Source organism: Phalacrocorax aristotelis, chromosome 8 (genome assembly GCF_949628215.1).
Source record: "Phalacrocorax aristotelis chromosome 8, bGulAri2.1, whole genome shotgun sequence".
NCBI classification, from domain to species: domain Eukaryota; kingdom Metazoa; phylum Chordata; class Aves; order Suliformes; family Phalacrocoracidae; genus Phalacrocorax; species Phalacrocorax aristotelis.
In genome coordinates this window covers 21,116,205-21,130,507 of record NC_134283.1, presented here as the reverse complement: position 1 = coordinate 21,130,507, position 14,303 = coordinate 21,116,205, and the positions used below count along the sequence as shown (strand labels likewise).

General features: G+C 44.6%; 1 protein-coding gene across 5 annotated transcripts in view; it reads right to left on the bottom strand.

The window, feature by feature from the left end:
- NECAB2 (N-terminal EF-hand calcium binding protein 2) overlaps positions 1-14,303 on the bottom strand; it is an 86,756-nt gene that overhangs the window by 26,697 nt on the left and 45,756 nt on the right. The window lies entirely within an intron of this gene.

Genomic DNA, 14,303 nt, shown 5'->3' with positions numbered 1-14,303 from the left:
GGATGGTGCGTGGTGGGAAAGCATTAATCTGGGATTGCTCTTCACTACTAAGGCCACACTTGATCCCTGTCATTGAGGATTCTCTACACAAAGCACTGTGCTTTTGCAGCAAGCTGAAGTACCCAGAAAAATCTCATCTTTTGCCATGTCCTGCAGCAGACTTAGACTCCACGTGAGCGGAGCAGCCTTGCTGGGCTGTGCATGGCAGTGGGACAGGGCACAGGCTGCATTTCCCACTCAAATAGCATTATCAAGAGAGCTTTTGATTTAGCAGAGAGACTAATATAGGAGATTTTTTCTATTTAGGCTCTGCATGCTAAGATGCAAGTTCCTGCAGATCAGGGTCCTGTTGGCCTCTCACTGGATTAATTTCATCGCCTAGGTGCATTAGCCAGGTGCACTACAGTTAAGCAGAAACACGTGTGTGCTGGTGATATCTGGGGACGAAATTCCCCAAATTCACAGTGCCATCCATGCCTGGGTTCTCCCCAAGAGCAGAGTGGCAGTACTGAGGACTCCTTCCCTGCCACTCCTGAGCTGTGGGACCTGCTGGGCACTGGAGGCAAAGAAGAACATCTCAATCCTGTGAGATGCTGGCTGCCAGAAAGGTGCCACCTGACCTGTCTCATGCTATAAAATAACATGTTACTAAATCACACACCCTGTTGGGTAACTGATGTCTGTCATGGTATAAAAAAAAGTCTTCTCTGATCTCAGACACCTTCGTGGTGCAGGTCACACAACATAGCAGCTGCTGGCAGCAAAATGTGCTGGCACAAGCTTCAGCTGAAGGTCTGGGTGGCACATGCATCTCTCTGTAAAACGAGCTTTCACAACACTATATCTTAATTCTCTCAGAGATTTATCATATTTCTCAAACCCTGGAATTACTTCACTGAATCCTACAAAATCCCCCAGGGGTGCTGAGAGCTCAATTTCCCTGACTTGATGTTTTCATGCCCAAATCCACTGAATATGCAGATCCTAAATGGTAGCCAAAAGAGCCAACTCCTGACCGAATAGTCCACAGCACTTCAGCAGCATGTGGTTGCTAACATGGAGCCACAGCAAGTCACAGGCACAGAAAATTCATATGGGGAAGAAGCCCAGAAGGTGCATTTCCAACAGTGGCACAGCCCCATGCCTGCCCGAGGACCACGGTCAGTCTTTCATCAAAACTCTTGTCAACACAGAGCCTGGGAAGTCAACTGATACTCTCAGGCCCATGCACATGAGTAGTTTTTACATCAGCATCACCTACGAAGTGCTTAAATAATATTTTTCAGAAGCCAGTTAGTGTTTATAAACACCTACTACAGCGGTTATGGGTTTGCAGCTCAGGCACGTTACTGAAAAAAAAATAAATTTATTATTGTATTCCATGTGGTTTTGCATTGTAATAATGCATCTACTGCTGACAAAAATGGTCTTTTACTTCCTCACATCCTGCCGTCATATTATTTAACTTAATTGTGCTTGAATGTTAACTTGGCTGAGAAGCTGCTTTTAATTTTAAGCCATCTTGCATTAAGAATAAACCTAATTTTAAAAATTACTTAATTCATAAGCTGACTTAGTTAAAAATATTATAATGCTCAGATGAAAATTTGTAAGTAGAAATCAATGGGTACTTGAGCATGACCCATGGCATTTCCTAGGATGTTTCCATCCTGCAGGAGTATGCCCATCAGGATCATCGCTGACGTGCAGCCATGTCCTCACCTGTGTTACAAGGGGTTTTGCTGCCCAGCATGGGCACTGCACAACTAAACATGCAATGCAAGGGATGTGCAATACCCAGCTACAAAACAACTTACAAGCTACTCCAGTAGTTTAATGCTTTAGTAATGAACCAACCCATGGGTTATGCCACTAGGATTTTTTTGTGATGCAAATATTCAGGATTTGGGTTTCAAGCTTCATGAAACAGAAGGTGGTGGCTCCCCACAAATACCCTCGCTATCCCTAACCCTTCGCCCCAGCACTGCCCTTCAGAGGCTATTTTTGGAGCGGTCATATATCACAAAGCTCTTTGACACGAAAACTTTTAGGTGAGAATTAGTTACCAATTTTTTTTCAGCTACCAAATATTCAATGTTCCCATAAGCCACAATAAACTAAAAAGAAAAATCACATCAAGTTGTTCTCATTTTTTTTCAGGAAAAAAATATCTTTGAGCTTTCAGAAGACATGGCTGTAAATTAGCTTTTAATTTTAAGCATTCTTACATTAATAGTATCACTAATTGAAGAACTTATTGAAGCCAAAACCCAACTAACTAAGCAGAATATAATAAGGTTCAAGTGAAACTTTAAATTAAGAAATAGTTAAAGAATTCCATCTTACACAGTTTTTTTCTGCGTAGTAAAGCAGCTTCTATCGGATCTCTTTCCAAAACAAAAGCCTTTCTTTCAAAATAGAAAAAAAAAAATCAAGAAAATCCAAGTCTTTTTTGTGTCAGGCCTTTTTCTCTGTTTTCCAACCAATAAAGTTGTAACATGGAGCAGCACAACCTTGCATCCCCAGTCTTGCTGGGGATGTGCACTCTTTGAGATTACTTTCCAAGGCAAAGATACACTTTGGAGATCCTCCATTTGCCACCTGGGACCTAATTTCTCCATAGAAATACCAACCAAACATGAGAACTCAGTTTTCAACCTAGAGCATCTTCTTAAAAATTAGCATCCAAGCCATAAACTATTTTGCCCACATAAAGGAATGTTTATTGCTCACCACCCACCACCATTTAAATACACTGGGATAACTTGATCAGATAAACATATTGGCAATATGGAAATAGTTTTCCCTGCTGGTTTGCATCCAACTATTTCAAAGAAAAAGAAAAGTCCTCAAAGCATGATACTCCTCCCTCGTATGTGGGAGTTTAAAGAGCATCAACCATGGTGTGGGAGCGTCTCCACAGTGGGCTAAATTAGGTGAATTTGCCCAGAGAGTCATTACTGCCGCACAACAAGCAAGAGGAGGAGGCTGCCCAGAGTAATCGCTGTGCCTCCTGTGTACTCCAGAGAGAAATACATTTCTCCTCCAAAAACCCCACCCAACCTTAAAATGCAAGCAAGCAGCTTGACGAGCGCCTGAGCTAACAAGGATCCCTAGAAAGTGGCCTCTTTGCCCCACCATATCCCTGACTGCAGATTATCCAGTGGATGAGCTTTTATCAGAGTTGTCCTTGTACTGACTTTCTGCTACTTTTCCATCGGTTCAAAGCACTTATCCACTTTTTTCCTTCTCTACCTGTCTTTCTTGAAGCACCTTGCCATTTTTGAGACTTTGTTGCAGGGTAAGGTGGGGTGGCAACACCAGACAGAAGGGACGTTCCAGCAGAGTGCCCAGCAACCCAGGGATTACAAACTCAAGCTGAGCATCTTCGCAGCCAGATCTCCGAGTGTGTGCTGGTCCCGCCCATAACCTCCAGGTCTTAGGTCAGAAGCTCCAGCTACATTGATCCAGATCAGCCCAACACTTTGAGTGAATCTGCATTTTCCCCACAGGAAAAAAATGGTCTTTCTGGAAAATTGCTGTCATGATTATTCGCTCTAGCTCTTAACAAGCAAGTCTGGTGTGGCACAGCACTTAAAAGGGTTACCCAGAGAGCATCCCAGGAGGTCTTCAGGACTCGGCATGGCAAATCCAGGGATTTCCTGGTCCAGTGCTGGTGATGGTCCCACTACTAGGGACTAAGAGCCCTGCAGAGGTCCCTTCCAACCAAAACTACCATGAAGCTACCACCCAGCATCTCTCCCTCTCTTTCCCAACACCTCCCTGACTCCCTAAGGAAAGGCTGATGGCCTCTGACTTGCTGTTGTTAATGCATTTCTCCAAGCTTCTCTCCGATTATAGAGAGGAGCAGGAAAGTTATCTCAGAACAGAAAAGGTGGAGGAGCAGAGTGTGAAATCCCCTTCTTCGGTTCCAGCTCAGCCAAGGGAAGATGCCGGAGGCTCTCCCAACAGGGTGGCACAATCAAAAACATAATGGGAATTCAGAAGTTGCAAATATATCAAAGTCTCATCTTCACAGCGTATTTCTCATGCAAATAGCTGCCTGATGTGCAGCTCAAATGCCACTCAACACCTGATCTGTTTCAGCTGAAGATAATAGCCCATTTACTTGGGCAGATGGAAGGTTTGCATCAGCAGCCACATGGCTTAGTTATTTCACAAGCACAGAAAATTGAGGTTTTGCTGAAATCACGTTCTACTTTTATTTCCATCTTCAAGTCACAGCTTTGGATTTGCTATGAGGCTTCAAACGAACATGGGAACAAATTATCCTCTAGCGTTAGCCACCTGCAAAACTCATTTTCATTTAGGAAAAACTAAAACCCAACATGTTTAGCTGGAAAGTATTATTGTATCTGATGATGATACGCCTTCTAGTCCCAGCAGCGACAGCACTGCATTATCTCAACACTTCAGAAGTGTAAAATGTACATCCAGATGCCTACTAAGAGGTCACAGATGGTCACTCTTGATTATTAGTTTCTGAACTCAAAGAAACATTTTTATACAAACCCCAGACTGAGAGAAGTTATTCCAGGCAGAGCAAGAGAAATACCAAATACTGGATGGCAGCCAGTAGCCGAATAACAACTTTGATTCTAAAGAACTAAGCAACTTTCCAAGCCCATCATCATATTCTTCTGGAGAATCCCACTAAATCCTTCCCGAGACCTACCCAAGTACCTCCTTCACCTGTCCACTCACTTAAAAAAGCCCCACTCTTATGGTATGAAGTAAAATAAGACTTCCAAAATCTGAAATGCCACATTATAAACAGCATGCCAAGGCTGTCCAGAACCAGAAATGCATCCAGCTAGCTGCACCTTCAAATCACATAGACAGGCAAGTATTCATAACATACGTCAGTTTTGGCCTTAATTTCTCCAAAGCACTGGTACCACAGAGAAGAAAAGACAGAGGCAAAGAACTGCCCAGAAACAGAGAAGCAAAAGGAGGATTTTGCATTAAGTCTTCCCATATAGATTTTGTATTACAAAGAGCCTCATCACTTATGGTGCACAATTTGGGATTACAACAGATTCTAGGTACTCTGGGAGACAATCTCTTTCCTCCTACTTGCCCTAGCTATTGGCAGGATTTCCGTTCACCAGTTTGAAGGCTGAAGTCTAGTATCCCCAAAGATGTTTTGCCTACCTAACCCAGTGTGCAGCTCCTTCCTGCTCCTTGCACCGCTTTCCTCTGGATTTAGGCAGATGATGACCAAGACAGGGATAGTTTCGCTTCTTTTCCATACTGCATAGCCACCATGGCTAATGCCACTCAGTAAGACAGAAGGTGAGCAGCACTGGGGCTGCACAGCAAACCTGTATTCAGACCCACTGAATAGTAATATTTTTATATTAATATTTTCATATGGCTTTCTCTGCAGCTCTTTGTCTTGATAAGCCATCTATATTATCATTAATACAGACACTGCCCAGATCCAGTTTTCAAACCATAAACCTACGTCCATCAGAAATGTCAGCGCCCAAAGCCATGTGCTCTGCACCATGCACTATGCTCCGGAGCACTGAGGCAGCACAGTCCTCATTAGAAACCAGTGGAAAACACTGACTTTTCAGGGTAAACTGAACTGACCTTCAATATGTCAAGCACAGTAAACCTGGCAGGCTCAGGACAAAACATACTGCTTTACTCATCCTGCTTCAAGGTTGTTCCCCCCCCTACACAAGAAGTCCCCACGAAGCTGTCACACAGGGAAGCCAGGAAAGACCTGCTTTGCCTGCAGAAACACAGAAAGAAACCATGAGGTCCTGATTCCCTGCTGAGCACCAGCAGGTAGGGCTCTCACTGCCCAAACCAGACAAAAAGCATCTCAGATATCCACATCTGTGGTTTCAGCATCACCAAAGAGTGTCCTTTAGGTGACCTTCCAGCATGATGGGGAAGAGCAGCAGACAACTTTCATGCCCTTCCCCTCCTTCGTCCCTGATGTGGAGGCCCCTGGGCAGACCCATGAGGGTGGCTGGTGGCTCTCCTGGGGACAGTCACACCCTCAGTGAAGTGCCACATAGACTCACGGCCACAGTACAGCCCAGGGTGTAGGGTTTACAACCAGACCTGCTCACTAGTATCCTTCCCACCATGCCAGAAGGTGCTGAGTTTACCTTGAAGCAGCTTTCATACCTCCGCAACAAGGTTATGTTCTGTGTTAAAAAGGCTATTCTAGCTCTGATTGCGAAGGAAAAGGACAAAAAAAAAAAAAAAAAGTAGCACTGAATACTAACTCCTAATTGATTCATCATGATGCTGAATCCCACAGGTGGGCAGCACACTTTGGGGAGCAACAGGTCCAAAAAAGCCTGGACTTGCTCCAAAAAGTCTGCCATGCCCAAGTGCAGATGTCCTGCCCAGCGGCATGTTGCAGAATAGCGGCTGCCATAGTACTTGGCGTTGAGCAGTAATTAGGGATGTGACAGAAAGTTGTGTTCTCTAGCCAATGACGTGCATGCAATTGTGTTTTCCTTGTAGCAGTAAAAACCTTGTAAAAATTATGTGAAGAGGCTAGTAAACTTGTGAAAGAGAATCTCTGAAGTCCAAAATCATCAAAGCTGAGGTACAGCCAGAGCAGCCGAAGGGATCTCTACCTACCCTGACCCCCTCTTGGTGGCTGGTCTTCTCCCATGGGATCCATCCCCACCTCTCCCCACAGAGCCCCTTACCTCAGCCATGGTTTCACACTCTACCATCCTTGGGGAAAGGCTTTTGGTGTAGATTTTTCTGAGTTTGGAAAGGGGAAAACTCTTCTGCAATGATGGCTCACACTTTCACATGCATTCTGATTCCCGTGGCTGTGGGCTGAGCACAGGGTGCAAGGTATGATGAGCACAAGGCCCATATACGCAAGCTGGGGCTCAGTTTGGTGATAATGCCTGCTAGCAGCAATATTCCTCCTTTTGCTCATGCAGCTGATAAAATGAACATGGGCACTTTGTCAAGGTGGGGAGGATTAATCACTTCTCATTCAGCAGCACAGCTCTCAGAGTTTGCATTTCCTTTCAGGGAATCAATACCTACCATAAAGATAGAGACCATTACAACATAGCACATTATTTGCTTAGTTTCTCTTTTTTAAACACTCCCACCTGCTGCTGTATTTCAAGGCCAGTTCAGCTCCTCACTCCCTTGGCATACTGATTTATTCTGCAGTCATGGACAGCTATGAAGCACTGGGTGTTAGGTGGTGGCCTAACGCCAGCCTGCCCTGTGCAAGCCTCCGTGCAACCTGATTTCCTACCTACAGCTGCAGGTATGGGTCTGAAATAGCACAGTGAAGACCCCAATTGCCTCTCCCACATCCTCACAAAGTCCCAAGATGCAAACCATCCCTGATGCAGACTAGATGCTTTATTTCATCAGTGGTTTCAAAACAACTAAAATACATTTTCTGTGTGATTAAGTATTTGACAGAAAAAAACACTCAGCTCAAATCATCAAGGGCACCAAGACTCAAGCGATCAAGAATGAATATTGGTAAAAATGAAACAAATGTTCTGGACGCTGTTGGAAAACATGCTTTAAGCTCTCACTTGTTAAAGTAGAAATAAATGTTACTTTGAAAAACGGCAAGGGCAATAAACAGGCACATGCGAAGCACCACATGCGAAGCACCAGACATTTGTTCATTCATCAGCAACTGCAATATGGCATTTCAGGCTGTCAGTTGGTGCTAGACCGTCTTGATTTGTCACACAGCTCCAGAGCCAGGGTACCGGCAATGAGCTCAACATCAGTGAGGGTCTGCCCTTCCTGCTCTATCGCTTCTATAAATTAACATCAAAAATACAGCATAAAGGTGCAGTTTTCCATAAAAGTGCTGATCATGAATCAAAATCCCCAAAGTCCATGGAGTGCAAGAGAAGTTCAAGGCAGAGGCCACTCTCCCTGCCTGTCCTCAGCGAAGGATGGCACCTTGGTGCCCATGGCCACCCCAAAGAGGCACTGCGGGGTTGGGGACAACACAGCCTTCTGCAACTCAGTTGTGGGCAGGGGGAATTTTTTTCCCCCTCCATATCCTATTGGGCCACCCAGGATCTGCGTGTTAAGAGCAAAAATTGGTGGGGTTGTTTCTGCCCATGAAAGAAAAGGTTGGGTGATTAAGGCATGCTCCTCTTGCATCTCTTTTTGTACCTTGTAAAACCATTTCACAGTCTATTAAAAATAATCAACATCATCTCTCTCTACTTTGTCAGAGGTATCCAGAACCTCGAACTACTCACTTACAGAAGAAAAATCTCTTGAAAAGATCATAAAAACTCCAAACAAGACAACAACACAATAAAATGCCTGTTTACGCTGTAATTGATATCCTGAAAAATATATCAATCCAGCACACTGATTTACTAAGCTTAATGCAACAGTTGGTTTCTAAGCACAGTCATCACCTGAAATAAAACAGACATTTAGTACAGCACTAAACATTTGCAAGTCTCTGCATGTGCCAAATCCCTAATAAATTGCACCTGAACACTCAACTTTTTTGGTTCTTTTGGAGGGACGACTTGATGTCAAAAGCATCATTCTGCCCACGAGTACATCAAAGAAAAGAGAAGGCAGGTTTAATTACAGCCTACAAGTAACTTAGCTGCTAGGAGGGATGGCACTTCCAGATTTATTAAGTTGCTGATTATTATATACACACTTGGGTCCAGTGTGTATATACACTGGGTTATATCAGCACTCACTTAATTTATCACCAGACAGTGCCAGGCAACACTGGGACTATAAAACTTGGAAGGATGGGCTGTACACACCACGGCCAGCACAGAGGCAGCACAAGCGACCCATTTGCACAGGGTATTTCCACCAGCTCCGCTGCTGAAATAGCATGAATTTTTTATATATTTCCATCATGTTGCACTGAGATAATTGATTATTTAATTTTGGCACCCTGGCCCCATGCAGAGCCAATATATTCTGCCTGTGTCCTGCACCACAGCTTACTTTAAACCAAGCCCTTTGTTTCACGTATGTGTTTCTGAACAGTAAGTACAGCAATTACATCTGGGTTAATAACGCATCAATTTTGCTGCCAGACTTGTTCAAATTGATCAGCCTCAAGATAGACTTTTAAATACCAGCTGTTTGTGATGCATTTGGACCACTCTGTAATGTCAGCTCTGTTACCGGGGTAGTTAGTGAAACTATTTTGGTTTTGTGTAATAGGGATCCTCTGTCTACAGAAAAATATATATTTAAAAAAAAAAAAAAAAAAGAGTAAGGAAGAGAATGGTTTCAACCTATGATGCTCACTTAAGAAATCACAACACTGCTTTCCTGTTGCAGAATGCTCGATAAAGTGCTTTAAAAAACAAAGAAACAGAAAGTTGACTAGATGGGCTCCCATCCACCGCTCTACCTTTGAACCCACAAGTGTTTTTCCAGTCTGGTCAGCTCAATGTATTTTCCCAGCTGCTTTGTTAAAAGGCAAGAGCATTCACAAGCATGTTAAAGCCTAATTAGCATTCAGCTAGGACTGCTTCATGCATGCCCTGTACACAAGGTGCAATCCTATGGTGCCACACCCTGAAAACAAGAACAGTGGCAAGCTGAGCAGCTATCAGGTACTGCTCGCTCACATTTATGCAGCATCTCTTCTTCTCTGACTCTAAGCAGTGACTGGAGGAACTCAGGTCATCGTGCCAACAAATATCACCGCTGGGAAGTTGAGGGCCCTTGCAAAACCAGCGTGGCTTTTCAGTGCCCAGTATGACAGGAACAAGAACACAACAGGTGTGGGAATGTGGTGATAAACCAGTTGTAAAGGTGGAACAGATTTATGCATTTGTAACAGGGACTGGAAATCACTGCTGGGATTTCAGAGTGGTACCATGCTGGACCCTGCAGGGCTGAGTTACCCAGAGCAGAGCTCCTTGCAACTGTTTGACTGAACACCCTTGCTCTGTTGTGGTGCTGGTGACCTGGCCCTCCCTGGGCAAGAAAGCTAAGGCATGCCATGATTTTTCACCTTCACAGAGGCAGGCTAATGGCACCGATAACTCTCTGTGGCTTGCAGCAAAGATATTAGCTTTAGCTGTTTTTTTCACAAACTTCCTTCCACTTCTTAGCCCTCTCTTATCCATCAAAAGAAGTAATCACTTATGCATGTTTTTAACCTCTCATTATTTCTTTTAGCTCAATTTTCAAAGCAAACCATTGAAACAATGGAACAGTCCTTCCTTTTTTTGGGGGGGAGGAGAGGGTGTCTTAGGCTTTTTTGCACAAACTGACAACAGTATAAGTCAGTCAGAAATGGTTTTTTTTGCCTATTTCTACTTGATAGCCTGGACTAACCTGATTTCCATTTGTAATCTCTGTAATATTTAACTGCAAAGGAGACAAACTAATTGTTCTGAGCTCAGCTGAATGATGTGCTAATTGCCAGAAGCAAATGGTAAGACATTGAGAGCATGAGTTAAAATTAAATCAGCTTCCTCCTCCTTTTAAATTTTGCAGGTATCTTCATTATCACAAAGTTCTATCTAGGAAAGGAAGAAATCAGAGCAACAAACATGCAGGTTGGGATACACAACAGCTGGGACATGTGATACATAAGAGGTAATCCCTGCACGCTGTTGCCTGTGTTTTCCCCATATCTTTGCTTCTCATGTACCTCTTCTGCCACTGAAAAATGATCTAAAAAACCGCTCCCCAAATTCAGTCCCAAGGCAGACAACTTGCTCTGCCTACCAAGCAACAGCTGGACACATCTGCTGCTTGACCATGGTGTCCTGCGCACACATATTGAGAAAAAACACACAGATACATTTGTAAGACTGGAGCTTAAATTAAACCCTTCGTTCTCTTTGAATGCCTCCATGTCTCGAACACAAGCAGCTGATTAGAATTAAATATCTTAGTCATTTTTATTATTTTAATGCAAGATCTTGTTATCTTCCCATTCCCTAGGAAAAAAAACCTCTGATGCAGAATAGCCCTGTATAGTCCAAAAAATAAGCTGCTGAGCCTCAGTCCCAGGTAGAAAACCCTCCAGTATGATACTTTTCCACTCCATTTGCACAGACAAACCCTCCCCCTGTTCCTTGCCCTTTGCAGTAAACACCAGGCCTCTGCTCCCAGCTCCAGTCTGTCTTGCTGCCAGTATTGAACAGGCTCCCTCCAGGGACCCTGCCAAGAGGCTGCCTGGGAAAACACCTGGAAAATACGATTAGAAATAGAAAATGTTCTCAAATGTTTTTTCAAACAAGTTTCTGTGCAGTTTTTCCAGCTTCATGCTTCTCCTGATGCCCTTCCCAGTGAAAGATTTTTTTTAAAAGCTCCTTTCCTTTGTGAGCCTGAGATGTTTTGTAGCTCTATCAGCGCACAGCTGCTGAGCACCAGCTTAGGCACCAAGTATTTCTTCACTTTAATGAAAAGTAGAGCAGAGTATAGTGTAAGTGACATGTCGGCACAGAGGAGAATAAGCTAGGACTCAAAAAACATCTTCCACATAAACAGAAATAACAAAATCCACCAAATGCCCACGCTCTTGAGAGCCAGAAATATAATTTTTGTGCAATCATTTTGTCCCTTTCAGAAGAGACAAGAACTGTCTTCTTGAATCAGTTAATCAAAATCTCAGCTGATTATACCATCCATAGTTTGTTTCCCAGAGAGCTAATTGAGAACATTAAATATTCAAAATTTAAGTTGGTTTCAATAGGCACATCCATCTCCATGGCATGGGTTTCGGCTCCCAGATGAATCCGGCACCCCACTGACTCAGGTTTCCAATGCAAATAGCCAAGATTAAGGAGGGGGAGAAAAAAAACAGGGAAAAATTACTCAATCATAATCATCTTTGTTCCTTGCCCAAGAAGTGGAAGTATTTTCTGTTCAACTTTGAGAGGACTGGACTGCAGAAGCCTGGAAAAAAGCATGGGCAGCATGAGCTAAAGCCCACAGCGTGAGTGTCCTAACACCAAAGGACACCAGACCTGATGCGGTCTTGTGGGAAGGCAAAGCATCTCAGAGGGTATGCCTTGGGGGGACTGTGGTATCCAAACATAGTGGTAACAACAGGCCTTTTCCACCAGAGGAAAATATTTACTGGAGCAGGACAGCAGGCTGCTGCATGATCGAAGGCACTGAAAGTATCCAGGTCTGGAGAAGGGTTGTGTGCTGGAAGGAGGGTGGCGAGAACCTCATGTTCACTTGTGATTATGTGAAGCTCCATTTCTGCCCAGGTTAACAGCTGGACCACAAGGTTTAGCTTTAGCTTGCACACATCAAGCTTCCTTGCAAGCTGTTTTTGCTGCTTGCTGTCAGCTTGAGAACAGATTTTGAGCTCCTTTGCCTTTGTCTCTGACCCCTCCAGAATGCTACATTGCTCTTATACAATACTAAAAGAGGAGTTTACAGAGCTCAGACTGCCACTGAGCCAGAGAGCTGCAGGACTCCTACCAAAATGTCTTCCTTTGGCTCCTCTCATGGGGAACATCATCAGTCCAGACCCCCAGCTATGCCAACAGCACCTTGTCAGCACCTCTTATCACTCTTCGGGCGCTGCTCAGCATTGTGGAGCATTAAGCTCCATGGGCACAGGCACTGAGTCTTATGTGTTTGCAGAGTCTCTAATGTAAAACAATTTTGATCTCTGAGTATCAACACAATCGAAGTTATGGAGAAGTTAAATTCATCCATGCAAGCTATCAGCCCAATTTTGAGAGTTTCTGAGCCTTGCAAATACCCTGATGATGTTTGCAGAGGGTAGAAATCAGACAAGACCTAAGGGGGATTTTTCCTAGCTGAGTTAGAGGAGGAAGGGTACTAGAGAGACTTCCTTAGAGGTCTCTGCACTGGCACCGATGCTCTGCACACCTACCTCCAGCTTGAAACACACATCTTAAGTCACAACTGCAGGAGACAGCTCACTCCTGCTTGTATCCCTCATTAGCACTAACACAATCTTATCAGCTTCTCCTTGCAATTAACAGCCAGTAAAATCAGCCAATGAAATACAGATTTGTCCCTCCTCCTTTGCTCTGCTTCTATCAACCTTAAGTGAGCGGCACTCACAGCCAGGCCCTGAGGAGCAGCTGCCCCAACTGTGATGGCCCAGGGATGGACAGACCTCAGCCAGGCGGGAGATTGCTCCCACCAGCAGCTACACTTGGGATTGCAGCTGTTTAAGCACTCCATGCAGGGCCAAGTATGCCCCATCTCCCTGCAAAAGCTCCCACCCAAGGTTCCCACCCTGCCTGCACTGGCACTGTGGGCCTCTCAAAATGCTCAAGCTGAATCCACTGCTGGAAGCAGCACGGCTGTGCAGGCACAGCACTCTCCGGGCTGACACACTCCGCTTCACAGCGGGGCTAATTAGCACAGGCAATTGTTACCTGCTTCTGGGGTGGCCCTGAGCAGCCGTGCCTCCGCTCGCTCTGGGGTTGAACACAGCACTTGGCAGCTGCCCTGACTGTACCCCGCTACATCCCTGCACTCCAAAGAGACACCAAATTACTCTGATTTATAATACAGCCCCCTGTGGCATCTGAGCAGCTGAGGTGTCAGGAAGGAAGGTGGTTCCATGTTTCTAGGAAGGATGTTTAGCATCCGAAGGTTCACATTTTCCCCTCCATCCCTCATCATTGCCCCTCTGAGTACAGCCCTATGTAACTACCCATGAAGGGCAGGAGGCAGCATGCTGCCGAATGCGGTACAGGCTGGAGAACCTGATCGTCTTTGGTTCTCCATTTGTCACAATTCTTCAGCAAAACTGAGAGCCTGGGGAAGCCTGTGAAGGGCTTCTGAGAAGAGATACCACTTCTGTTAATTATCCTACAGGCACACTCTAACCTTTTCTAGTGTTTGCCACTGGAGAGAAGAGCTCATTCAGGGGGGTTGGGTGTGTGTGTGGAATAAAGCAATTAAAAGAATAGCTATAAGCCTAGCAAAGAGATAATAAACAACAGAGCAGCTGAATGCTAATGCCATGCTCTTGGCTCCTTGTGAATGGACCTGTACAGCTCATTGGAGAAGTCTTGCTCCAGTGAGTGGATCTCTCCCCAAACGATTGTCCTCTACAGCTATGAAAAATGTACAAGATATAAAATGACTTTTTAAAATCCCCTGCCAGGACTAAATTAGTTTGGTCAACAGCCATGTCTGATGTCCCTCTGCTTTCACAAGGCCTGAGAGGTGCTCCTTTCTTCTGAGGGGATGCAGAGCAGGTGTAAGCACTGGCCCAGGGAGCTGGAGGAAGATGGGAACTGTGGGTCAGACAAAGCAAATTTCATCCAGTAGCAAAGTAACATTTTGAGAAG